We start from the raw sequence: 11,782 nt of genomic DNA, 5'->3' as shown, positions 1-11,782 counted from the left end.
TCCTAGCAAGAAAAGGACTTTTCTGCCAAAATTGACTCAATTATATTCCCGGTTACGCTATGAGGAGGATGATAATGGAGGCTACATGTTCTGTGATGCGTGCACCCAGCGTGACAAAAAAATTGGATTGCATAAATCATTTCGGATACGAACTTTCAGAAAAGCACATTGGATCGTCACAACGACAATGAAAACCACAAATTAGCTATGGAAATTCGGTTGCTGCAATTGGACCTTGAGAAGGCATTACAACTGTGGCGGGACAGCAAACAACAAAGAATATATGAACTGAAAAATCTGAAGTGATTAAAACTGCATGGATATATAGACTAATATTTCAGCAATCTTATTTTGCATAATGTACAATATTTTTGTGAACTGAAAAATCTGAAATGATACCTGCTTTGTACTACCAATTAAGTGTGATGATTATAACTGAATGAATTTATAGATTTATATATTTATTTACATATTTATCGCCGATTTACAATGTCAACCTCGATAACACTAAATTTTGGGGACCCATAGATCTCTGTTGGGACCCATAGATTTTTGAGCATGCGAGTCCCCGGGACCCATCACTTTTCACAGGTAAAATGAACACTGAGGATGACCAGGGTGCTATGGATTTAGCTTTGGGTAACAGGACACAAAACATAGTGAACATCAATCAGAAAAACATGGGTAATATGAAAAAACCTGCGACAACGCCTCGAGCCCGTAAAAATTCCAAGAATTATATACTCAAACTACTGTTTAATAATCTCTATATATGCTTGTTCTCAATCAAATTATGTAACTGCTTATCGACTACTGTTAATGATTATGGATATTTTACTAACTATCAGGGGCGATTTTAGGTTCAGAGCTTTCTCTCTGAGTATTCAGAGCAGGGTTGGGCAAACTACAGCCCGGGTGCCACATGCCGCCCATCTGTTTTTTTCATCTGGCCCACCAAACAAGAATGGTCAAAATATAATGACAGCATATATAATAGTAAATATGGTAACACTAACAAAAAAAATTGGAGGGTGGCAACGTTGTCCCCATTGTCCTTTTGTGTGTCTGCAACTAAAATACTACTACTGTCATGTCCTGCACGGTTGTCATGGCGCCCAGCTGGCCCCGCCCCTTGACACCGGCTGAGACGCATTGGACTGATTGCTTTTGGAGTACTTAAACGCTCCTTTTGGGACTGCCCGTTGCCAGAACATTGCTTTACCTTGTTGAAGACCTGTTCATGCCTGTTTGTGTCGTGATTACCTAACCGGAGTCACCTGAGGTAATCAGCTGGTGTGCTGGAACGCGATCTCTTGATTGGTGGAAGTCTACTACATAAGCTGTCAGCGTCCAGAGATGGACGTTCGAGTGTCTTCCTCATTTCCTGAGTGAACCTCCAACATTCAAGGTACCACAAGCCCATGTATATTCCAAGTCTGATTCTCGTTGCCTGACCCTTGTCTGTTAAAAGTTTACGATCTACTCTTCCGCCCCGGCCACCGACTTACCTGCTACGTTCCGCCACGCGTTTTCACCACGGAGTTGCCATATCGTCCCAAGAGGCTTTCCACTGCCAAGGCTCGACGTTCCAAGCCTGCTCCACCGAATCTTGTCACAATAAAGCCTTTAACTGACGCTATTGGATCCGAGTCCTTGTTCTGTTCCTTGACAGAACACTCGAACCAAAGCATGGATCCAGCGACAGTTCGTCCCACCTCTGAGAGATGCGGAAATGCCGAACAGGAATCCGCGCTACAGCGCCTACAACACACCGAAGGCGCAATACAACAGATCGTCCACGACGTATCCACACTAGTCCGGCAAGTACGACGTCACCAAGAATTTTTTGAACAGTGCGAAGCTCCCCCGGCAACACGAGCACAAGATCCAGTTCCGCCCCTTTCTGATCAGGTCGGCAGTGTTGAACCACGAGTAGGTTCGCCAGAGAGATTCAGTGGAGAGCCCGCCCAGGTCCGCCCCTTTCTTATAAATTGCCGACTAATTTTTGATCTACAACCGCGAGCCTTTGTGAACGAAAAGGCGAAGGTGGCTTTTGTGATAAATCATCTGACTGGCAGAGCCCGCCTTTGGGGAACGGCAGAATACGAACGGGGGGCGACAGCATGCACCTCTTTTAATTTGCTAAGCCAGGAGATGATTAAAGTTTTTGATTCTGGAGCCTCATCAGTCGATGCTGCTCGTTCAATCTTGAACATTCGCCAGGGGAGACGCTCCATTGCCGACTATGCCATTGACTTTCGCACACTAGCAGCCCAGAGTCACTGGAACGAAGAGGCGCTGGTCGACGCCTACCTCCATAGCTTGTCCGGTTATATCAAAGACGAATTGGTTTCCCACGCTCCTCCGGTAACTCTTGACAATGCTATCGAACTGACCGCCCGGATCGACCGTAGGGTTCAGGCAAGACGCAGAGAGAGAGAAGATCCCAGCCAACCCATCACCCGGCTAAGTCAAGACATTAGTAAGATACCGAACCCCCCAACCAATTCTACCGCACCTCATGAGATGATGGAGGTGGACCGCACCTTTCTCTCCGTCGAAGAACGCCAGCGAAGGCGTACTGAACGGCTATGTTATTACTGCGGCGGCCAGGGACATAGGGTGGTCAATTGCCCGTTAAAAGCCAACGCTCGTCGGATATAGGGGACATCCGATTGAGCTCAGCTTTAGTATCGTCCCCCAAGACTGATAGACCTGTTCTCCGGGCAAATCTCATTATTTCCGGTACATCTCAACCCTTCCATGCCCTCATCGATTCTGGTGCTGAAACAAATATCCTGGATTTGTCACTCGCACACAAGATGGGGATACCTGTTGAAACCCTTCCTAACCCGGTATCAGCTCGGGCTTTGGATGGCCGCCTATTAGGCACCGTATCTCAAATAACGGAACCCATTGAACTACAGTTGTCTGGAAATCACAGAGAGAAGATCCGATTTCACTTACTCCACTCCCCTAACCAACCCCTTGTCCTGGGTCATCCTTGGTTGGTGCAACACAACCCCCATTTCGACTGGCGCACTGGGTCGATACTTGAATGGGGCATGGACTGTCACCAAACCTGTCTGCAAGCCGCTCCTTACCCAAATCATCCTGTTTCCACGAGGGCTCCACCCAATCTGTCCAAGGTCCCAGCCTGTTACCACCACCTACAGGAGGTCTTCAGTAAAGCTAAGGCCTCTTCCTTGCCCCCTCATAGGCCTTATGACTGCGCAATTGATCTCCTGCCGGGGTCTGCTCCTCCTCGGGGCCGCCTCTACTCCTTGTCCGTTCCCGAGAGGAAGGCCATGGAGGAATACATTTCCGATGCCTTGGCGGCTGGTATCATTCGACCCTCCTCTTCTCCTGCTGGGGCGGGGTTCTTTTTTGTGGGAAAAAAGGACGGGTCACTCCGGCCCTGTATAGATTATCGGGGCCTTAATGAAATCACGGTTAAAAATCGCTATCCCTTGCCGCTGCTTGCCTCTGCTTTTGAGCTTCTACAGGGGGCCACGGTCTTCACTAAACTTGATCTGCGCAACGCCTACCACTTAGTCCGAATCCGGGAGGGTGATGAGTGGAAGACGGCATTCAACACACCCAACGGTCACTACGAGTATCTGGTAATGCCGTTCGGATTAACCAATGCTCCAGCTGTTTTCCAATCTTTGGTAAATGACATTTTACGAGATGTGCTTAATCGTTTTGTTTTTGTGTATCTGGACGATATCTTGATTTTCTCAAAGTCCCTCGATGAACACCGAAAACATGTCCAGCTGGTTCTCCGTCGTCTCCTAGAGAACTCTTTATTTGTTAAGGCAGAGAAGTGCGAGTTTCACGCCAAGACAGTCTCGTTCCTGGGCTACATCGTGGCGGAGGGGACCCTTCAGATGGATCCTGCCAAGGTATCAGCAGTCACCTCTTGGCCTGTCCCTGAGTCTCGGAAAAAGCTCCAACAATTCCTTGGTTTTGCCAATTTCTACCGGAGGTTCATCAGGAACTACAGTTCGGTGGCAGCTCCCCTCACGCTTCTTACCAGTCCTAGAGAGCCATTTCGGTGGTCTTCCGAGGCTAATGCAGCTTTCAACCGTCTAAAAACCCATTTCTCTACGGCCCCCATACTCCAGGTACCGGACCCTGCACGCCAACTGGTAGTGGAGGTGGACGCCTCAGATGTGGGAGTGGGTGCTGTCCTGTCCCAGCGGTCGGACAAGGACCAGAAGATGCACCCGTGCGCCTTCTTTTCCCGGCGGTTGTCCCCGGCCGAACGCAACTACGACGTGGGGGATCGTGAGTTGTTGGCCGTCAAGCTAGCCCTGGAGGAATGGCGGCATTGGTTGGAGGGGGTAACGGTGCCGTTCATAGTTTGGACTGACCACAAGAACTTAGAATATATTAGATCGGCCAAGCGGCTCAATCCTCGCCAGTCACGTTGGGCCCTGTTTTTCACCCGCTTTAACTTCACTCTGTCCTACAGACCTGGATCTCGGAATGTGAAACCCGACGCGCTGTCCCGACAATTCCAGAGTTCCAATGACACACCTCAGGGTCCCGCAACGGTCCTTCCAGCTTCCTGTATGGTGGCAGCAGTCTCCTGGGATATCGAGTCCCGAGTCAGAGAGGCGATACCCGATCAGGCGGGTCCCAGCTCCTGTCCCGAGGGTCGACTATTCGTCTCCGAACCCTTACGGTCCGAGGTCCTCCAATGGGGGCACAATTCTCACTTTTCTTGCCATCCGGGGTCGGCTCGGACTCACAGTTTCTTGTCCCGACGCTTCTGGTGGCCTACCATGGCCAAGGACGTTAGGGAATACGTCTCCGCCTGTCAAGTGTGCGCCCAGAACAAAACATCCCACCAACGTCCGGCCGGTCTGTTACATCCACTTCCGGTTCCCCGCCGCCCATGGTCCCACATCTCCTTGGACTTTGTGACGGGGTTGCCAGTATCCGAGGGGATGACGACTGTACTAACTATCGTGGACCGGTTCAGTAAGATGGTCCATTTCGTGGCACTACCGAAGCTCCCCTCCGCCAAGGAAACTGCATTGATAGTCCAGCAGCATGTGTTCCGCCTCCATGGCATCCCTCTGGACATTGTTTCTGACCGTGGTCCCCAGTTCTCATCCGCGTTTTGGAAGGAGTTCTGTCGTCTGTTGGGTGCCTCTGTCAGCCTCTCATCAGGGTTCCACCCTCAATCCAATGGTCAGTCTGAACGAGTGAACCAAGATTTGGAAACGGCACTTCGCTGCATGGTCTCTAGTGAACCGTTGTCCTGGGCTCGGCAATTGGCATGGGTGGAATATGCTCACAATTCCTTGGTTAGCTCATCCACTGGAATGTCCCCCTTCCAGTGTGTGTATGGGTACCAACCCCCTATGTTCCCTAGTCAAGAAGAGGAAGTAAACTGCCCGTCAGCTACGGCGAATGCACGTCGCTGTCGGCGAACTTGGGCTCGTGCTCGGGCCACACTCCTTCGGGCAAGCAAGACTCATGCCGTTGGGGCTAACCGACGGAGGAGTCCTGCTCCGAAGTACCAGGTGGGCCAGAAGGTGTGGCTCGCATCAGCTGATCTTCCACTAAAGGTTGAGTCGAGGAAACTGGCTCCTCGGTATCTTGGCCCGTTTCCTATAGTAAAAATTATCAACTCCTCAGCAGTCCGTCTCCGTCTACCAAGATCTATGAGAGTGCACCCCACGTTTCATGTTTCCCGAATCAAGCCCGTCAGCCAGAGTCCGTTGGCACCCATTCCACCTCCTCCCCCAGCTCCACGCTCCTTGGACGGGGAGCCTATCTATACAGTGCGCCGCCTGCTCCGCTCCCGACGCAGGGGTCGGGGCTTCCAGTACTTGGTCGATTGGGAGGGATATGGTCCGGAGGAGAGATCATGGATTCCCAGCAGGCAGATCCTGGACCGATCTCTTGTGGCAGAATTCCATCAACTGCATCCTGACCAACCAGCACCACGCCGTGGTCGTCGTCGGAGGTCCGACGCTGCTGCTCTTCCACCGGCAGACCCACCCGCTACCACCCCTTCAGATGCGGACGAAGGGGCCTCTATCCACTCGGAAGAATTCTGAGGGTTCATCGGACGACCTCTGGGCCCTCGATTTTTGGATTATTGGTGATGTATTTTGGGTTTTGGGGAATTATTTGTAACTGGCCTGTGATTTTTTTTCCCTTGGATTACCGGTGTTGCCATGTGACGTGTTTGGATTTATTTTTATTTTTCCCTGGGGGACTTCTGGAGCCGTCCCTTGAGGGGGGGGTTCTGTCGTGATTACCTAACCGGAGTCACCTGAGGTAATCAGCTGGTGTGCTGGAACGCGATCTCTTGATTGGTGGAAGTCTACTACATAAGCTGTCAGCGTCCAGAGATGGACGTTCGAGTGTCTTCCTCATTTCCTGAGTGAACCTCCAACATTCAAGGTACCACAAGCCCATGTATATTCCAAGTCTGATTCTCGTTGCCTGACCCTTGTCTGTTAAAAGTTTACGATCTACTCTTCCGCCCCGGCCACCGACTTACCTGCTACGTTCCGCCACGCGTTTTCACCACGGAGTTGCCATATCGTCCCAAGAGGCTTTCCACTGCCAAGGCTCGACGTTCCAAGCCTGCTCCACCGAATCTTGTCACAATAAAGCCTTTAACTGACGCTATTGGATCCGAGTCCTTGTTCTGTTCCTTGACAGTTTGATCTGAGTAATGCCTAGATTGTAATTTTGCCTGCCTTTGAACCTGCTTTGTTTTGTTTCTGGTCCGTTTGTGTGTTGAACAACTTTTATTTCTCAATTAAAGTGACAGATCGGCTACGCAAATGAGTTCCGACTTCAGACTTCCTGCTTCCCGGTCCGTTTCTTGACAACTACAAAAGAAATGTCAAATTTAATGCTTAAAAGATAGGGACAAATGCATAATTTTGTCTTTATTAGGATAAGAAAATATTTAAATAGAAATACTGCTACAATAACACTATGTTACAAAAATACTATTAAAGACATATTACTACAGAAATACTACAAAAATACTACAAAAATATGACTAAATAAATACTACAAAGATAGTATGGAAATCCTTAAACAATAAATGCTACAAAAACAAAAATACTTCTACATTATTATGACAGGAATACTTCGAAATATTTCAGATGTACTACAAAAATCTAATATAGAAATTGTACAAAAATGCTATTGCAGACAATAACTACAGTCTTATGACAAAAATACAGAAATCCTACAAAAATGTAACTGCAGACATTTTCCAAAAATAATTAAAGAAAATAGAACTACAGTAATACTACAGAACTAAATATTGAAAGCCGTACTATGAATGAAATGGACTGAACCATTTCAAGGCAGAAATTGTATTGTTCACTTTTTCGTTTTACTTTATTTATATTTTAGCTAGCATTTCGTTATGTTTAAGCATGTCCTGTCTTTTATTAATAATAGGAGAGATGCTTATCATTTTTGGGGGTGCTCGGGTGTAAATTGGGGGGGGGGGGGCGCTTAGGCCCCACCTCAAAAGAGGCTGGTTACGCCCATGCTTACTACTGTATCAGTGGCACGTGTTTAGGAGTGTAATAACTGACCGCCAGAAGGCCTCATATAATAATTGCAGATTAAATTCCCAGTTGCAAAACAAGTGCTCATGCTTTGGAAGCGCACTATGCATATTATTTTCATTTGAGGTTGAATTTATTGCCTTTTCTCGTGCTGCCACTGGAGGGCGCTATGGCAGCATATACAATTTGCAGATGAAGTTTCTCGCAAAACAAGGGTTTTAATTTTAAAGCTTTTTCTCAAGAAATGAGGTGCAGTCAGGGTTGACACTGGTTGAGACTACTTAGAGATTATAAAAGGTCAGTTCGTGTCTGTAGGTTTGTAATATTTCAGCCACATAAATTGAGTTCAAAAGTCTCTATTTGGACATCGATCAAACCCGAAGAGGAAGGATTTGCTTTTAACAAAATGTCAAGAGTTCAGTTGGAGATGACGACATAAACACGGTTACGTGATTCACTGCTTAAGCAGTTCCTCCTTTTTTTTCCTGACGATCAGGAACACAAACACTTCCTCCATTTTTTTAAAATTAGGTTAAAAATAAGGGTAATTAGTCAAATTATATTTTAATTACATTACAATTCAATTACAGTATTGTTTTCATTATAAACCGAGAGAAATACAAATACTGTACTGTCCAGTACTATATATTCTAATTATAGACAGAAGAGGAGCTTCAGCGACAGACTGCTGTCACTGTCGTGTACAACGGACAGACTGAAGAGATCTTTTCCTCCTCATGCCATGAGGCTCTTCAACTCCACCCGGCAGAGTAAATGCCCACATTAAACCACACCCTTACATTGCATATTACCGTACTTTTATTGCAGTGTGTATTTTATGTCGCACTATTTAAATACTCTATACAACACGCTACAGTGGGTATTAGCACTTCACATTGGGTATTTGTATATTGTACTCCTTGTGTTTTATTATTGTATTGTTCTCAGCTCAGGGATGCTGCTGGAAATGTGAATTTCCCTGCAGGGATGAATAAAGTATCTATCTATCTATCTATCCATCTATCTATCTATCTATCTATCTATCGATCTATCGATCTATCGATCTATCGATCTATCGATCTATCGATCTAAGATACCAGAAAACACAAATCTTCTCCCTTTAGGTGACCCCAGTGGCGAGCTGTGCATTTGACACTTAGGCCTTCAGCTGCAGTCTCAATAAGTGATGTGTCATACGCGAACGAACCTGCTCTATGAGCCAGATCTCAGGAGTGAAATTTACTATTTCATTTGTGAGGACTCGGGTGGAGGAAAGGGCCTCAGTCTCACCAGGGTCTTCAAGTTTACAGGCGTAATCACTCTGGTGGATTACTGCCCACTATCCAATTTTAGTTTGTGAAACCGGTGAACTTCCTCAACGTCCGCTAGCAGGCTCTCTGACACTAACTTGGAATCTGATTGAACCAACAGCTTACTCGAAGACTGTTGTTACAGGAAATAGCCTTCAGGATTTTTTGGATAGGTTTCGTAGCCAACAACTAATAGCTGAAATGTGATCGGTTAAATACTTAAATATAAAAGCACAGATCTGGGAGCATGGCACCCAGGTAAAAGCATTGAAGTGAAGCTGACTACAATTTGGAATTGTTTGATAAGTTTAGAATCGAGAAAATACATTTATGATCTAGAGTTTTATGAGGCCAGCAGAGAAGCCCTTGCAGGCCCTCACGGCCCACCACTAGATGAAATACAACCGTATCTTCTACCTATAAGAATTTTTTCTAAGAACACAATAGATAAAAGTTCATGTATTATGCTATTTTTTTATCTTTTAACAAATGAAGTTTTTTTCTACAACTACAGTAAATAATACACAAGTTTCCTTTAATTTTTTGATTGATACGATGTTACACAACAACGGAATTCTGTGCTTTCATTCTCGCACTCCGAGCATTTTCGTCCTTTGTTTCAGGTTAACTAGTTGCTACGTCTTCCGAGTTCCACACAGCTTCGGTCAGACCTCGGGCTTGTTTGGCGGGACTACAAATTCCTCCACTTTCATTTTCACAAGGAAGTTTGGGCCTGCCTCCAGGACGAATAGGTGCGGTGGATCGTGGGCTGGACTGTCTGTCAGCCACAGGAAAATTCACGCCCAATTGCACGCCAACCGTCATACCGTCATTGAAGCTAAGATGCCAACTTTTTGCAGGTCAAATTTAATTGATGGTCTTCAATGCCAAGGAGTGTAGAAAATACAAATGGGGTGGAGCATTTGTAAAGAACTCATGTCATTTCTCCTCAAAGAACCAAAAATATGCTAAACATGAAAGTACCGTAAATTCCGGACTATAGAGCGCACCTGATTACAAGCCGCACCCACCACATTTCGGGAGGAAGACCGATTTTGTACATACACAAGCTGCACCTGTATATTAGCCGCATGCGCCCACATTGAAAAAATGCAACACAAACACAAAATTAACCCATATCCGACACAGTTCAAAAATCACAGCCGGCAAAATGAACGGAAAATGATACCGGGACTTAACGTTTGATGCAGACCTGCAGAGTCCGGGTGCCCGTTGAAAGTAATCAAAGGAAAAAAGTGTATATTTCCAAAGGTAAGGGTGGGAAAATATATATCCACTATTGTCGGCCGCGTCCACAAACACGTCTCACCTTTACTCCACTTCCCGTCAGCCCGCGTTTGCCCCGCCCCTTCTTTCTCATTTGCACGTGCAAAACATATCAGAATAAGTTTCTACAATAAATACATTATAAAAATATACAGTTGCAAATACATATTATACATGGTTACACGTACTTACGAAGAAAGACGGTACACCGAGAGAGTTTTCAAAGCTTTAATAATAATATTATAACTTTCATCCCAAACCGTGCCTGTGAAGGGTAGCAAAACGCTACTAGCAACACGCTCGCAACACAGTAGACAGGTCTGTTAAAAAAAAAAACATACCGTACACTTTGTGTTTGCTGTTAAAAACGTAATATTGGAATATAATATTGTGAATGTGCTTAATTGCTGTTGAGATTGTCATGATTGTTTTCTGTTTTTAGTGTCAATAAATTTGTTCAAACCAAAAAAAAAAAACAGTAAACCGTCATCATCTTCCTCCTTAAAACTGATGTCATCAAAATCGTCTTCCTTCAGTTTGGGAAAGAGACTGTCATATAGACGCTCGCAAAGTAAAGTTTACGTGCAGTAGCTCTGTTTCCTTCTTTATTGGACTGCTCGTTTGCGTTTAGCTTGAAAGTTGCGTCATGTGCCTTTCTTTTTGCAATTTGCATGATGAGGATATGTCTACGCTAATTTAATTTGTGCACAAGTTGCAGTCTTCCCCGGTGGAGTATATGCACCGGTCTAAATGTTACCTTTTGTACTCGAGCGCCGCTAGCGGCCGTTAGAAAAATTACATAAATTGGCCGCATCACTGAATAAGCCGCAGGGTTGAAAGTTTGGGGAAAAAGTAGCGGCTTATAGTCTGGAATTTACGGCAAACAATAAATATTGTTATTTTGGAATCTGAGAATAAACCCAACATGGAAGTAGTGAACATTACTTCCTCCTTATAAAAAACAAATAAATCCCTGTCTATTTCTAAAAGAGAAAGGATGACTGAAGACTATGTTCTTTATGTTAAATAATGATGTCACAGTTGATTGCAAACAACATTACCATTACTTGATGTTTCGTATGAAATACAAAAAAAGGAAAGTACTCTAATGTTTGGTAGAAAAATCACTTCTGCCTTACGATGACATCATCTGCATACCTGTCAATCTCCAGAGCTTCATGCCCGGACAAACTGTCGTATTTTCCTGTACAAAATACAAAATAATCATACACCATATTTTTTTTTTCGGAATGATGCATGATGGGAAATCCCCAGGGGGCAGACGCATGCGCACAGTAGCATAAAACCGCTCGCTTGGTTTACAACGAAAAAAAAACGATACCGAGATAGAGGCTTCTGTGGCGAACTTGTTTGACTTGATTGATTTGCCGTTTCGTGATAGTCGGTGTTTACCGGATGGTGCCCATCATTGACAAATTTGCGTTTTTCCGTACAGATTTCCTTGTACGTCGTTTATGCTTGCTCTATGCTCCCTTTGAAATTGCAACTACTTATTTTCCAACATATTTCTGGTAATATAGGGCGTTTTACTATGATAAACACATTAACAAGTAAATGTATTCGTACTCTTTGATGAAAACTCAAAACAGTTGTATCAAAGAC

The 11,782-nt window shown here is 45.3% G+C and overlaps 1 long non-coding RNA gene across 1 annotated transcript; it reads left to right on the top strand.

Annotated features, from left to right (window-relative positions):
* The first annotated feature begins 8,057 nt into the window (after window positions 1–8,057).
* Window positions 8,058–10,607, top strand: LOC148346183 (uncharacterized). Its single transcript, XR_015848329.1, has 3 exons — window positions 8,058–8,106; window positions 8,223–8,332; window positions 9,496–10,607. It is a non-coding gene; the product is annotated as an uncharacterized LOC148346183 (long non-coding RNA).
* The last annotated feature ends 1,175 nt before the right edge of the window (window positions 10,608–11,782 follow it).

Source organism: Urocampus carinirostris, chromosome 20 (genome assembly GCF_059441175.1).
Source record: "Urocampus carinirostris isolate Australia breed hairy pipefish chromosome 20, RoL_Ucar_1.0, whole genome shotgun sequence".
Taxonomy (NCBI): Eukaryota; Metazoa; Chordata; class Actinopteri; order Syngnathiformes; family Syngnathidae; genus Urocampus; species Urocampus carinirostris.
Note: the sequence above shows the minus strand (reverse complement) of the source record. Positions and strands in the feature narration are given on the sequence as shown.